The 16,311-nt window shown below is 36.3% G+C and overlaps 1 non-coding gene and 1 pseudogene across 1 annotated transcript; one reads left to right on the top strand and one right to left on the bottom strand.

The window, feature by feature from the left end:
* Positions 1–2,643: 2,643 nt before the first annotated feature.
* On the bottom strand, positions 2,644–2,749 carry LOC120291043. The gene has a single exon (XR_005548849.1). It is a non-coding gene; the product is annotated as a small nucleolar RNA R71 (small nucleolar RNA).
* Positions 2,750–7,786: 5,037 nt separating this feature from the next.
* On the top strand, positions 7,787–8,776 carry LOC120290478 (annotated as a pseudogene).
* The last annotated feature ends 7,535 nt before the right edge of the window (positions 8,777–16,311 follow it).

Here is a 16,311-nt window from a genome sequence, read left to right as displayed (position 1 = left end):
TTTGTTATATGATTTATTATGCATGATGGACTATATAAATTTTGGCCGTTTAGAATGATGTCCTCTTTGAATTATCTCAATGAACCTTTAGATGATGAGAGTTATGTGCTCACTGCACAAAGCGAGGTGGCAAATTGTATGCGACCGACAATAGGTACTATATCAACATCTGTGCTATGATTGTGTACAATGGGCTCCTCGCTTGTGGTCACGGCACATCGACTCCATTGGAGCAGTCGACCGTCACCCAAAGGTTCCGTATAAATGAAGTGCATGCAATCCCGAGAAACAGAGGATCGGAGAAAGTGAACGGCACTATAGAGTAGATGAAACTACTGGATTAGTTTTATGCAGTCGTTTTAGCTAAAGAGATCTATGGCAGTCCGTTATTTTGTGGAAAATATTTTTAAAAAATAATTTCTTATATTCTGACGTTTGATTCATTTAGGAAAATGAGTTAACGGAAATGATTTTCCTATTAAAATTTAAATTAAAAAAATGATTTCCTCTTTGAAAGAGTCAAAACATGTCTTCCAAAAAATAACTAGGTATCGATGCTCTGGCCTGAAACTTTATGCTTGGACACAGAAACCCTAACGTTAGGTCTCGACGTTCGAAGCAGGTCTTCAACAAATGGGCCTAGGACCATTGAGGTTGGGCCCAAGAACTCGGTGCTCGGGCTTGGGACCCAACATCCATGCCTGGATCCATCGAGACTAGGCCCAATCCCATGGTGCCTATACATGATACTTCAGCACTTGAGCCCAAGTCTATAAAGGTCATGCTTCGGTCCCTAGTGCTCACTCTTTGATCTTAACCCTCAAGTCCGGGACAACAATGGTTGTTTAACACGTTTACTTATGTTATCTATCAGAAAATATTTGGATTTCCTTCTGATTATTCTAATTTTCCTTATTTATGCAGAATAATGAGATATGGGGAAGATAAGGAAAAGAATGGCAAAAATCAGAAATTCAAATAAAAAAAGCAATGGAAGATGGATATCAAATCAGAGAATCCTTGATTTTGTTCCCCAATGTTATCTACAAGCGTTGAGAGATAGATATCAAATCAAAGATTCTTTTATTTATTCCTTAATTTTATGTGCAATTACTTGGAGATAAGGATATTGGATATCCTATAAATAGGAGAACATTGAGAACCTGATACAATAGCTAGATTCTTGTTAGATTGTTTTTCATTATTCTGAGAGTTTTTCAAGTATTTTCAAGAGAAGACAAAAGTAGTGACATAATTCTTGCTCTTTGATTCAAGATGCTGGGTTTAATATATATTTTTATTTCTTCTTCTACTATGTTCTAAGTTTCTTCTGTTAGGTTACGATGTAGCCAAACCATGATGATATGAATTTCATGATTTTTATGTTTTGCAATTGATTTCATTCATGTTAGTTATATATTATTGCGCATAATGCTTTTGAGTGACTGGCCACCACTTGAATGATTTGATGTACATATTTGAGACTGAGAAGTGACAATATGTAATTACTCATTATAATATATAACCATGAATTAAACGTGAATAGAGATATACCGCATTGTTTGTGTAGTTTTCGGTGATAAGGTGATCTAAAAGACTCATTGTAAATTAGGAATATTAATACTTTTTAATGCACTTATGTTTATTTTAATTCACATAGAGATATAGTGGATTAATAAACTGAGTATGTTTGATATACCTAGAGATAGAATAGTAAATAGATTAGGAAATTTCATTATCACATGTTTGATATCGTTCTTGTACCCACAACAATCTGAAATTCATATCTAATGGTTATGGTAAAATCGGATGCTCTAACATATTTATCTGATTGATTTACTACATTTAATCTCCAAATTTTGTTTTTAATTTATTCTCAATTATATTTTGATCTGTTAGATAAATTATAGATTTAATCTATTTTAGTATTTAATTAGTTTATTAATCATCAATCTCTGTGGGGGCGATACTCTTACTCATCATTATATTACCTGTTCGACACGTTCACTAGCGTTTAGAATTTTACAAACAAGTTTTTGGCACTGTTGCCGGGGATCGTTTGTTTAATACTAATTGATATTGATGCTAGATAATTTTAAGTTCAATCTAGCTTTCGTTTTGTATTATTTTTAGGGTGTACATCGGTTTATGACACGTAGCTAACAAGGGAAACTTGCTAAACTTGATCAGAAATCGAGCTTACATTCAAAAGGTGACTGAGAGAATAGATAAATCACGCTAAGAATATGGCAGACGGTGATAATGAAAACCCACATAGACTTTTAAGAGATTATGCCGCACCAACAGTTCAAGGCACCACATCAAGTATCAGAAGACTTGCAATTCAAGAAAACAACTTTGAGATTAAGCCGTCACTCATTCAGATGCTTCAATAATCAATGCAATTCAGTGGGCTACCAAGCGATGATCAAAACGCTCACGTCGATGCTTTTCTTGAAATCTATGACACCATTAAATATAATGGAGTTACAAATGATGCTATTAGATTGAGATTATTTCAATTCTCTCTTAGAGACAAAGCTAAGAGTTGGCCTTCTTCTCAACTTGCAAGATCAATCACTACATGGAATGATATGGCTCAGAAATTTCTTGGTAAGTTCTTTCTATCTGCAAAGTCTACAAAGATGCGTAACGATATTACTAATTTTATGCAGATGGATAATGAATCATTATATGAAGCATGTAAAAGATTCAAAGAATTTATTAGGAGATACCCACATCACGGACTACCCGTATGGATACAGGTACAAACTTTTATAATGGCTCTAGTACAAATCTTCGTTCTATGATTGATGTAGCTGCAGGAGGAACTCTAAGTAATAAAACACCAGAAGAAGCCTACAATCTATTAGAGGAGATGGCGTCTAATAGTTATAGTGGTCTACCGAGAGGCTACCAATGCGAAAAAGCTAGCAGAGTTCATGAAGTTTTAGTTGCAATTGCTGCACAATTTGAAGCACTCAATAAAATGACAGATAATATAAGTGTTTCAGCTATGAAAATTCAGAATTTGACATGTGATTTTTGTGGTGGAGGACATGTTAGCATAGAGTGTCAGGTAGGTAATACTTTTAAATAATTTAGTGAAAATTCTAACTTTGTTAAGAATTTTAACAGGTCACAGAATAATCCCTACTCCAACACGTACAATCTGGGATGGCACAATCATCCAAATTTTTCATGAAATAATCATAATGTGACGAGACCATCGGGATTCAAACAATTAGAAGGGACAAAGTCAATGGTTGTGCATGGGTCCTTGGTTAATGAAACATTTATTATTATAAAAGTAACGAAAAATGTATAATAGAATTTTAATTATTTTTTCTAAAATATTTAAAATTTTAATTATTTAGTATTTTATATTATTTCATTTTCTTTCATTTTCTTTTTGCTTCTTCTTTTGCAAGCGATAGCCTGCAACGATCACGTGATCATTGGTCGATAGTGATTGGTGATCGAAAATTGGCAAATCTATTAACGACTCGGGCGGTGACCAATGATGACAGTTAGCGTGGCGATCGGCGATGATTGCGGTTGAGGAATGAAAAAAAAAAAGAAAAAATAATTAAAAAATTTAAAATTTTTGATAATTTTCCCTAGGAAAATCAAATTAGATTTTCCATGCCAAATGATGGAAAACATCATCTAGTTCATCTTTGGGTTTAAGCCAAACACCAAAAATACTCTTTTTTTTCCTTTTTTTTTTTTTGGAAAATATTTTTCAAAGATGGTACATTTTCCTTTGAAACAAACGGACGCTAGGATTCCCATTCAACGTGACAGCCTTAGATCATCAAAAGAATGTGTGCACTTGCATCGGGTTTGCCATGGTCGCTGCATTTGTGCAGGATGTTTACCTCCGCTTGTGGATGGAATGAAGAATTATTCATGTTTGACTGGTAATTACTTCAAATTGCAGTCACATTTTTTCTAGCCTGTTGACCATTAATGACATGGTCATCGTTTCTGGAGGAGTAACACCGATTGTGCTCTTGTTGGCTCCAATCGTCGTGTTTCTGTGATCAGAAGGCACAATGTGACAGCTCCATCACGAGTAGATACTAAGATGTTGACATAATCTGTCCAAGTCCAACCAGCTAATGTACGGAAAACTCGACAATAAATCCAAAAATTGCGTACTTCCCTTTGATACTCTGCAAGAAGTAGAGCCACGCTAAAAATTGAAGAACTCCCGCTCAGCAAGTCAAAAAAATTTGAAGCATGCGACATTGCGGCTGTATCAACAGAGTAGAAGTAGGACGACAAAACAAAAAGAGTCCCTCCATAGCAGTTCATGTAACGCAAAAGAAACATTAATCAGAAACAGGGAAACAAACATAATCACATAAAATAATCCTAATGAAGAATTTTAAAATGATAAAGAAAGAAAAGAAAACTGTAGGTAGACTGGCGAATATCCATTCATCACATTTAAATTTAGCTTAATAGATGGCAAAATGAGAAGACCAAGAAGTGCCACAACACCATCACCATTTTACATTGTCATTTCTTCTATTTTCTCTTAAACCAAGAGCATCCCGAATAAGAGAAAAGACTACAGCTTACACTGAAGTTGTTTGGTTTGCCTAGATTATCGCATGACAAACCCATGCAGAACACTTGCACATAATCGACTCTTGAATTTCAACTAAAAAAAATATAATTTCATTCCCCTTCGTCCGTAACAGAAACTGCAACAGTTAAAAATGGATACATGGATGACTCCTCCTCTCTTTGGGAAATAAATTTTTTTTTTTTTTGGGTCAGAGTGACATTTTATTCATTTTTGCATAAATACAAGAGATAAACATCGCAATCTAATTGCAAACCAAGACAAATCCTAGACAACTTCAAAACAAATTAAGCTCTAGATAACAAGAAGAATTGTTAGAATAAGGTTTCACTTACTCGAATAGCAAATTTGAGATTTCTTCGAACCAAAATAATGGTCAATCACCGAATCCATCTTCAATAATGAGCATGCATCGAGATCTCCATCTATTGCTATGGCTTTGCGTTGCGACACTGTGCACTTAGGTTTGATGTCCCCAGCATTATGGCTGTTTAGAAAAATAGGGTTGAGTGAGTAAAGATTTGACACTTGTGAAAGAGAAACCCTCATGAAGCTCTTCCAATCTCATTCGAAATTGGACTTGCACACCAACGAAACTTGAGGGAAGTGAAAACCTGAAATAATACATGTAAATCTCCAAATCTTTGACTAGATTGGGATATAATTCTATTCGAAACAGGAGAGAGAAGCTTCTTAATCTGAACTGGCTCGGAAGAGAAAAGTTCCACAAAATATGAGGAAAGTAAGAAAAAGAGAAATCAAACAAAGGAAAAGGAAAAAGGAAGGGGAGGGAGAGATCCTCCCCTCCATAGAGGTTGAAGAAGAAAGCCGTGTAAAAATTAGAGGGAGAAGAGAAAACTCTAAATGTGAAAGAGAAAATGGATATGAGAAACAAATTCTAAAAGAGAAAATGGATATGAGAAACAAATTAAAAAATAACAATTACCAATGATTCAAAAGCACGACCAAACCGAGTAGTCCTATGTAAAAAAATATAATTATCCCAAAATTTTCAGCCCAACCTTCAAAGATTGAGGGAAATGGCCTCAAAAGATCGCACAATGTTCATTTGGCGGATTTTCATTCAACTAAATATGAATTACAGTGGATGAGAGGGAGCGAGAGAGAGTGACAGTCAGAGTGACTAAAGCGTTCTCCAAAGATACCTTCAGCTGAGCAAGCGATAGCATTTTGTTTGAGTCGCAGGAGAAATAGAGAAAAAATTAAAGGAAGAACCCTAATCCTAATTCAATTTGGGTATTTTATCCATTTTTTACACAATTACTTATCTTGGACAGGATTGCCCTTGTTTTAGGGCCTGCATGGTAACATTTATGTTTCTCCCAATTTCTGTTCTTTTGTTCCCCTAAACAAAAAAAGAACAGAAATCCATTTGATAAAACTTTTGTTCCCGAGAACAGATTTGAAACAGAAACAAGAAACAAAAAAAAAAAGTAGCTTCTTGCTTTACCAAAAAAAAAAAGTAGCTTCTTGTTCTCGGGAACAATTTCTAGTAATAAGCCAATTTTTTCTTTTCTTGTTTTCTTTTTTTTTTTCTTGCTTGCTGCGGCCGTAGGTGGCCGCCTGCCAACTGTAGGCCACCTCCAACCGATCACAGCCACCGTCGCCGACTATCGCCCCACCGGCGGCGACGATGGTCGCTGCCACCGTCGATTGTCGTCGTTGCCACCTACTGACCCCCACCAGCCACCCCCGACCGCGACAATTGCCACCGACCGCAGTTGTTGCCGTCGATCGCCGACCACCATAGTCGCCATCACCCAATCATCGTTGCGGCCAGCGGATGGGCGGCCGTGAGAGGCGATGGCCGGTGGGCTTTGGGCGGCGATCGTGCGGCGGTGGTCGACGGCGACGATTAGCGGCTGGTGGTCCTATGGCGGCGCGGCGGCTACGAGTGGCGAGCAACGACGACGAGTAGCGGTTGGCGATCCGTGAGCAAGAATAAAAAATAAATAAAAAATAAAAATAAAAATCGTAGCAAATGCATTTCTATTCTTTTTCTATTTCAAGAATAGAAATTTTGTGTAGGTACTAAACATCTTATTTTATTCAGAAATTGTTCCCGAAATAGAAATAGAAAAGAATTATTTTTAAAAGAAACTGTTATCCGTCCAAGAAGAGTTACCATGCGCACCCTAAGGGTGCACATCATATTCAATAGGAGTAACACTTTGGAGGTAGATTGACCATTAAGTTGGGACACATTATACCATATTTCACTCAACATGGCTCACAAGCTAGATTATTGCATAGAGGATGCAACATGAGGATCTTGCATTTTGATATAAAGTCTTACAACATTCTTCTCGATGCAAACTATTATCCCAAGATTTCCAACTTTGGTCTTGCCAAAATATGCCCAAGAGAAGAGAGCATCATGTCAATGCTAGATGCTCGGGGCGCTACTGGATACATTGCTCCAAAACTAATCATAAGGAACCTTAGAGGGGTTTCTCATAAATTAGATGTCCATAACTACAACATGATGGTTCAAGAGATGGTTGGTAAAAGGAATTACATCGAAGTCTGGTAGATCATACTAGTAAAACATACTTTCCTCATTGGGTCTGCCGAAGCTTGGAGCTCCAAGAAGAGCTTGAACTGCATGGGATCACAAATGAGGAGGATGAAGGAATTGCAAAGAAGATGATTGTAATAGGCTTATGGTGCATTTAGATGGATCCAAAGCTCAACCAACAATGACTCAAGCTGTGGAGATGCTAAAACGAAGTATTGAGACCTTGCAAATTCCTCCTGAACCATCCTTGTCATCACCTCAAGATCACTCAAGACTTGTCCATGTGAAACTTTGTCTCTACAAGAGAGTAATGACTTGAGTTGGGGTTATTCAGTGTCAATTATATCATAATAACATAGTTTGTAATAGAGTATTTAAAAACAACTGTGAAAGTATTAATGACTATTGAGCTTTTCACAAATTTGTGATCAAATGTCTAGATTAAATCACTATAAGTATGATGCAAAAAAAGAAAGTGAAAAATGCGTTAATTCATATTATCAATAGAGTTTGTCATTTTTCCAAATAGGCTTAATATCATGCAAAATAGATGACATGTTCAACAAATTTTATCAAATGACCTCCATCCAAGTGAATCCAATTCACATGAACTCTTGAATCGGATTGGCCTAATTTGAAATAGTCAACCTATGGTGGTGAAGCTGCTAAAGACACTAAAAGGCGATGTAAAAGAATTTTTCAATAAAGTTGCAAGCATAAGCAACACTTCTCATGTCAATGTTGTTAGCCTTGAGGGGTTTTGTTTTGAAGGAAGCAAAAAGGGTTTGGTTCATGAGTTCATGCCCAATGGATCACTTGAGAAGTTCATATTCGACGGGAATAGCACTTTGGAGGTAGATTAACATTTGAGTTGGGACACATTGTATCGGATTTTGCTAAGAATAGCTTATGGGCTAGAGTACATGCATAGTACTTGCAAAATGAGGATCTTACACTTCGACATAAAGCCTCATAACATTCTCCTTGACGCAAACTATTATCCCAAGATTTCCTATTTTGGTCTTGCCAAAATATGCCCAAGACAAGAGAGAATTGGGCATCGTTGGATACATTGCTCCAAAACTAATCATGAGGAACATCGAAGGGGTTTCTCACAAATTAGATATTTACAGCTACGGTATGATAGTTCTGGAGATGGTCAATACGAGAAAAAGTATCAAAGTCACAATAGATCAAAACCATCGAAGCATACTTCCCTCATTGGGTATGCCTAGAGCTCCAAGAGGAGCTTGGACTACTCCGGATCACAAATGAGGAGGATGAAGTGATCATGAAGAAGATTATTATAACTGGCTTATAGTGCATTCAAATCAATCCAAGAGCTCGACCATGTATGACCCAAGTTGTGCAAATGCTAAAAGGAAGTGTTGATGCCTTGTAAATTCCTTCCAAACCCATTTTGTCATCACCCTCAAAATTGCTTGTAGCTTGTCCAAGTGTAAGTTTGTCTCTACAAGAGAGTAATAACTCAAGTCAGGGTTATTCAATATTAATTATATGAGACCGGCATAGTTTGTAACATACTATTTGAAAAAAAAAAAGCAATTGCAAAATTAATGATAATTGGGCTGTTTATAAATTTGTGATAATATGTCTAGGTTGAATTTCTACAAGTGTGACTAAAAAAAGAGTGAAAAGGGTATAGTTGGCATATAAATTTTCACATTTGGATCTCCGTAGCATTTCTATCAATATTAGGGATCTAATTTATGACATAAATTGGCCCCCTAACCCAAAAAATTGCATGTATCATTTAGTAATCACATTGCTTGCTACTTCTCATCACGATTAGGGACATTTTGATTTTAAAATTTTGGCATAGGCATAACTATAATAAAAATAATAAGTTAAAATAAATACAAAAAAATTATACCATAATAAAAGGGAACGAGGCTTACGGATCATTATATATTTCACAAACACGTTAAGCTTGTCATACCAATTAAGGCCCTCCCGAGTGGGCTGGGGCGCGAACCCAGCAGATGGGCTTCAAAATGAGGGCCGTTTTTAGCCCACGGGAGAGCCTTGGTAGCTGCCCACACGCTCTCAAACGGAGGTGAATGCATTGGTCATCCGTCTGAACTTTTGTCGACTCAAACAAGGAGTTCATTTCCTTATTTGTTTCTTTTCTTTCTCTGACCCAATCAACAAGTCCGCACTACTCCTTTTCTTTATCATTTTCTTTTCACGGTCAAAGTCCTATTCCACTTTGACTCCAACGTGAAAAATGTTGAAGTGGACTTTAGCGCTGAGTAGAGGGGAGCATCGGTCCAGGGCTGGACCGGCCCAACCCTGTCAGTCTTGGTCCGGTTCCTAGGGAAACTGGGTCGGCCCTTGGTCATAGTCTTGGACCAGCACTGTGCGGGTCGATCCTCGGTCATGAGAGTTTCGGGTCGGTCTAACCCAAACCAACCCTGACTATATATATATAATATTAGTTATAATTTTTTTATATAGAGGAAACCTTAAAATAAATAGCGTCAATAACATTAAATAACTCTTTAATGAGGAGTTCAAGTAATTTTATATTATTATTTAATAACTTAGATTTTTAATGTCTTTTACAATGTCAATAGTCATAATTTACGAATGAGGAAAATGTTTTTGTGAGGAATCCTCACAGTGTCCAAAAAGGCATAAACAGCTCCTTGACATCCTCCTTTAGTATTTGTTTTCTTTTGTTTTATTTGTCCTCTTAGTTTTCAATTTGCCAAAATCGAAAGAAACAACTTTTCCGCTTGCCACTCGACACTCGCCTCACTCGCTTTGGGTCATTCGTGCCGCTCGCCGCTCGATGCTCGCTTGGCTTGTTACTCCCCGCTCAACATTCGATGCTCATTCTGTTCGACGTTCATCCCACTTGACTCTCACCACTTGCCTTTCTAAACTGACCTTGCTCATCATCGAACCCATTGGGTCGGTACGGTCCTTGGTTGTCCTTTCAGAAATATAAAAAATGAAATAAAAAATTATTGGTTGGTCTTGGGTTGACTGGAAACCGAATGAACTCATTGGGTCAATTTGGTCATTAATATATTTTTTAAGAAATACAAAAAAAGGAAATAAAAATTATCAGTTGGTCCCGGGTTAACTCTGGAATCGGACTGAACCCATTGGGTCGATCTGGTCCTTGGTCCTAAGCTCAATAAAGTTGGTCCTCGGTCCCAAAAATTGAGGACCAATACTGTGCAGGTTGGTCCTAGTGTTAGGGGGTGGACCAGCCCAACTCGGACCATGCTCACCCCTAGCGCCGAGGCAATTTCCGAACATGTAAGATTCGGCTTTCAACTTTGAAGCTTGTAGACGACCTAGGAAACACGGTTGTCTGTGACGACCAAGACCGAGACTTCCTTCACCACCAAACATTTTTCCCCATGTAGTGCATATTACATATACAAAGTCGAAAGGGAAATAGGCTGAAGAATAACGCTAAGTATGCTAGATGAATAAAAAAATTACTTATGTAGTTCAGGACATCACTTAGTAATTAATTTAATGGACCGAATTTAATTTACCTAACATCACCCCCATCATCTGAATATTCACATAGGCTAGCTACCATATACAAGAATTCTAACATCCTCTATTATATTATGGCTGTTAATTGCATCGATGCACGGTATTGATGATCATGGATTTCAAGCTTCAATACTTTCATATGCTGGGGTAATAATGCTCTTCATATATACTGTTCTATGTGTTTGGCACAATGATTGGACCTTTGCTCTGTAATAGTTTTTCAATATTATTGTATTATACTCAAGAATTCTAGAAAATGAAGAATCCTCCACTGCTACTCTTTTCCTCAGCTTTTTCCATTTTGCAAATCCATTCGTATAATTTATGCGCACCTTGGGAAACACGGTTGTTTGCGACGACCAAGACCAAGACATTGCTTCACAGCCAAACATTTTTCCCCATGCGGTGCATAATGTATATACAAAGTTCAAAAGGAAAGGAATAGGTCAAAGAATAACGCTAAGTATACTAGATAACTAAAAAATTACTTATGTAGTTTGGGACATCACTTAGTAAATTAATTTAATGGACCGAATTTAATTTACCTAACGTCACCTCATCATCTGAATATTCACGTAGGCTAGCTACCATATACAAGAACACTAACATCCTCTATTATATTATGGCTGTTAATTGCCCCAATGCTCGGTGATGATCATTGATTTCGAGCTTCAATACTTTCACGTGTATGCTATGGTAATAATGCTCTTCATATATAGTGTTCTACGTGTTTGGCACTACGATCGGACCTTTGCTCTGTAATAGTTTTTCAATATTATTGTATTATACTCGAGAATTCTAGAAAATGAAAAATCCTTGACATTGTCGTACTCAATTACACATGAAGTTTTATTCATCCATGATTTAAGAAATTTAATCCCTTAATCTCACTATAGCCACATATATGATACAAGACATCAATCTCACTCCATCAAGTTATTATCTTTTTTGGTGTAAATATGTGAATATAATTAATTAGATGAGGTACAAAAATTTAGGGGAATTCCCTAGTATTCCACAAAACTAATTATGCAAGAAGACGGAGGAAGGAAGTCTTCATATAGTAGCCAATAAAATATTTGCCTAGGAATGCAACCTTTTGAATCCTAGCTAACAAAAGATGAGGCTTAGTTGACATGTTTTGAAATTGTCTGCGGTTACGTTCCATCCAGATGCAATGGATTGTCGCTAAGAAAGATAGCTTGAGAAGTCTCGCCTCCTAGTTTTGGCCCTTGGTGGCCCCAATCATCTATTGAAATTCTAAGTTCCAACCTCCTACATAACGCCAAATTCCATTTTGTGCCAAAATACTTCACCATACACTACTTGCACTCAAAAAGTAAGTGGCTTCTATCTTATGCACCAATCATGCAAAAGTTACACTTAGTATCTACTGAAGACAACCACTATGATATGGCTACTGCTGTTGGTAGTCTATCACTGCAAATAAGCCAACCAATAAAATTATGCTTGCTAATACCGCTGGTCCGAATTAATTGATACTAGTCCACGAGCAATCGCTCTTGTCTGAATACCTTGTGTATCTCTTTACAACCGTATGTTTGGCTAGAGATAATGGGCATTAGAGCATGTCTTAGCTTGAGAATGCATCACCAACTCCAAGCCATATTGCCCTTTATGTCGATTTGCATAATGGGAGTACCCTTGCATTTGATATGATGAACCCAAGTACTCCACAGGGATGAGGACAGAAGATTGATGAGGCTCCAAAGCATGCGACCGATCAATACCTTATTCCAAAGTTTTAGATCGAGTAGGCCTAGTCCTCTCTCCTTTTTTGGTGAGCATTCTACATTCCGTGCAATTTTGTGGGATTTGTGAGTTTTTGCATTGCCATTGAGTTATTATCTTATTGAGTTAAAATTACACTACGAAAATTTTGCTACCACATAAAATACTAATAAATGCTGTGATTCAAGACACTTACTGTGGGTGTTTACTAATCCCATAACTACATTTGGTTATAAATTACATTAAAGGGAGCGGGAACTCCGGAACGGGACAAGAATTTCAATTTAAATGTGCAATATAATATAAACAATTAATTTTTGTTAGCACTAAAGTTTTGTATATTGGAAGAAAAGAAAAAGAAAAATTCTACAATTGATTTGCACTGCTTAGTAGGAATTGTATAACGGGAGGTTTGTTCCTAAGAGTAATTTAGAGGTTCCTCTAACTCGGAAGTTTCATGGAACGTGGAAGATCATCAATTTCAACACGTTGGCGGGTCCTCCAACCTAATTGTAATTTAGAGGTCCCGTTGACTAGGAAGTTTCATGGTTTGCTCCTCAAGACTTTTCGGGGCAAATTTTCCGTGTGGGTCATTAATACATCAACATTGGCTGCTCAAATGCTGCAAGCATGCAAATTCAATTCACATGAACTCTTGAATCGGATAGGCCCAATTCATTTAAAAAGTATAGTTGAGAGATCTGTTGTTTCATTTAAAGATTTTATTATGGATTAAGAACTAGCTAGGTAATAAAATACTTACCAAAAAAAAAAAAAAAAGAACTAGCTAGGCAACAAATGTTATAGTTGTAAATGCACCGACTTCCTTTGTGAGTAAGTGTGATCAAAGTTTTAGCAATTCCTTATTATCTATGCTAAATTAGTGATCTTGAGGTTAAGCATGGTTGTCTCCTTTCAGTGTTGACGTTAAATCGAACCCTTTGTGGTCAAAGCCAGGCAAGCCTGGTCGTTTCCTTTCCATTCCCATTTTAGAACGAACTCTTCATGGTCGAAGCCTAGTCAAGCCTTAGATTGAAAACCAGATCTGTTAGCACTATGCATTGATGCAATTAATAACCATGGCCAAAGTGAATATTCAAATGATGAGGTGATGTTAGGTATATAATGATTGGTCCATTATTTTGATTTATAAAGTAATATCCCGAACAATATAAGTCACCTTTTAATTGCTTAGTATACTATTTCTTCCCCTTTCTTTACCTTGCGGGAAAGAAGGGAAAATGATCCGGCATCTAATTTTTCCTAGAAAAGAAGATACAAGTAAAATTAGTAATTCATGTTTCAATTATTTATAAATTAGTAAATATGCTACAAATATATATATAGTGTACTATGTTTCGTTTAAGTCCGATATCACCAATCTCATGTATAGAGACGTCTTGGGAGTAACTCAACCTGGCTGGAAAAGAAACTTTAATTTTTGACCCCTTCAAATCAGCGTAAACGCTGAACAATTAAAAGTGTATTTCTCTGGTCTTCCTTTGTTTCTTCTTTCTGGCTGCCTTTCTAGTTTTGCATGTGGAGGCCAACGAAGCCAGCACGAAAGGAGCATAGAGAGATATTTTCCATGGAACATGACATTTGCAGAGAGTGATAAATTGATTAGACTTTAAAAGCTTAGGTTTATTTTGCAAAAAAAAAAAAAAAAAAAAAGAATTGAAATATATTTTTATAAAAATAATTACTTACATCGTTGTAAAAATAAATAAATGAAAAATATTTTTATCGTCTATAAAAGTGTTGAGGCATAAATTATTAATAACAATAAAATTATTTTTCATCGAATAATTATTTCAAATGATACGAGTGATTACTTTTTGGAAGATATTTTTCAAATTATCTATTTTTCACAAAATAAACCAAGTTTAACATTACATAATTACACCTTGAAATGCCAGGTTGACAGAAGTTTCTCCAACCTTAGCATACCTCCCTCAACTCCAAAGTCTCATTCCAATAAAAATTCTCCACCCATGAGAACATGAACTTTACTCGAATAACCACATCTGTCTCTTTCACACTTTGGTACGGAGAAAGTGAATAAAAATAGAATTTCTCCATACTTGGCTTGCCCCTCTGAACTCTAAACCCTCATTCCATATGATGTTCTCCATCTATGAGAGCATGAACTTACTCAAATGGGTGACGCAACCACTCTCCTTCTCTCCTTTCCCTTCACACTCCATCCCTGTCTTCGTCCTCATAGGCCTCACTGTCACACCCCAAAACTACAAGAAAAGGGTGATGAAATGGTCATCCTTCCTCACAAAGGACACAACTTCAAATATAACAAACTAACCGATAACAAAATGTATATCTCGAAACACACACACACACATATATATATATATATATATATATATATATATATATATATATATATATATATATATATATAAACCAATATGTTGGTTATAACATCAGAGTTTTTATAATCCACTAAAAAGAATATGTATAGTCAGAATTCATCCAACCCAACAAACTTACAACAACTATATAACCAACTTTTTAAGCCATACCCCAAAATAAACTCCCAAAAGTTTCCCGGCAGTGCTCTCGTCCTACTTGTTGCTAACCCTAGGATATGACAACATGGAAGATGAATGGAATGAGCAATTACAACTTAGTGAGTACTACATACCATAAAAGTGTATTAAACTTTCACATTACACATTTAAAACTCAAGACATAGCTCATTATTGCCAAACAAAAATATAATAACTTGCATGAACAAAATGCGTTATATGTTACCTCAACCAAGCTATATCAAATAGCAAATTTTTTCATTCATCCATAATAACAAAACAGGCATCACCAATTTGGTTTAATAATTGGACTCATCCTATCTTATATCGATGGTTCATTTCACACTCAATATAAACTCAAGGCCTTAAAGGTGGCTTTCACGAAATTATATTATCGTGTAGTACTTAGCCATTAATCGCATATAGCAATAGTACAAGGCCTTAGAGGGGGTTTCTATGAAATTACGTCATCGTGTAGCATTTAGCTCTTTACTACTCATGTTACTAGTGCAAGGCCCTAGAGGTCGCTCCCACGTGACTCAGGTCACCATGTAGCACTTAGCCCTTAACTACAAGGTCCTAGAGGTGACTCACACGAAGTTTCATTGTTGTGTAGCACTTAAGTAGCACTTAGTCATTTATCCGTTCATAACACATTTGATTTCCTCAACACAACACGTATTATTTTTCAATAGTTATCACATAATCACATAATCAATTGTACTAAAACAACATGCATAATCCTTTAGAGAGTTTGTCGAATCATCCCACTATAACTCAAAAGTACTGAGCATTATATCAATCTTTATACAACAAATGGGTCCTCACTTCCATACACACTTATATGTCAATTACTCTTACCTTAGTATATGAGTTTCACAAAACCAAAGGAGACATTAGTACTACTCACCTAGGGATGCCCCAAAATCAAATAACACACGTTATTTGATCCTCCAATCTCGTGATTCTATCAAATAAGTGAGAAACAACATTAAATTTGGGTAACACTCTACATCAACCACGAAACGGCTATATTATGCCTAAACGTTAATAAAACGATTTCTATGTGCTAATGAATCACATAGTCAAAACAATTATTCAAGTCGTTTGTAACGCAGCACTTGAGTGTAAAACTTAGTTACGCTATAACTTTCTCTATCGAACTCCGTTCCAAACATACTTATAATCAATATAAAGCCCTTCTAACGTACTACAATAATCCCAACTTGATCATCCCAAAATCAAACTGAAAACTAACAAAATGAGGACCCGAAGTTACTGGATGTGCACTGTTCACTGTGCGTGGGAAATTTCGAAATTTTGTTTTGGGCAAACTG

The sequence above is a fragment of the Eucalyptus grandis genome, chromosome 2 (assembly GCF_016545825.1).
Source record: "Eucalyptus grandis isolate ANBG69807.140 chromosome 2, ASM1654582v1, whole genome shotgun sequence".
NCBI classification, from domain to species: domain Eukaryota; kingdom Viridiplantae; phylum Streptophyta; class Magnoliopsida; order Myrtales; family Myrtaceae; genus Eucalyptus; species Eucalyptus grandis.
The sequence above is the reverse complement of the archived record's forward strand: the minus strand, read 5'-3'. Positions and strand labels throughout refer to the sequence as shown.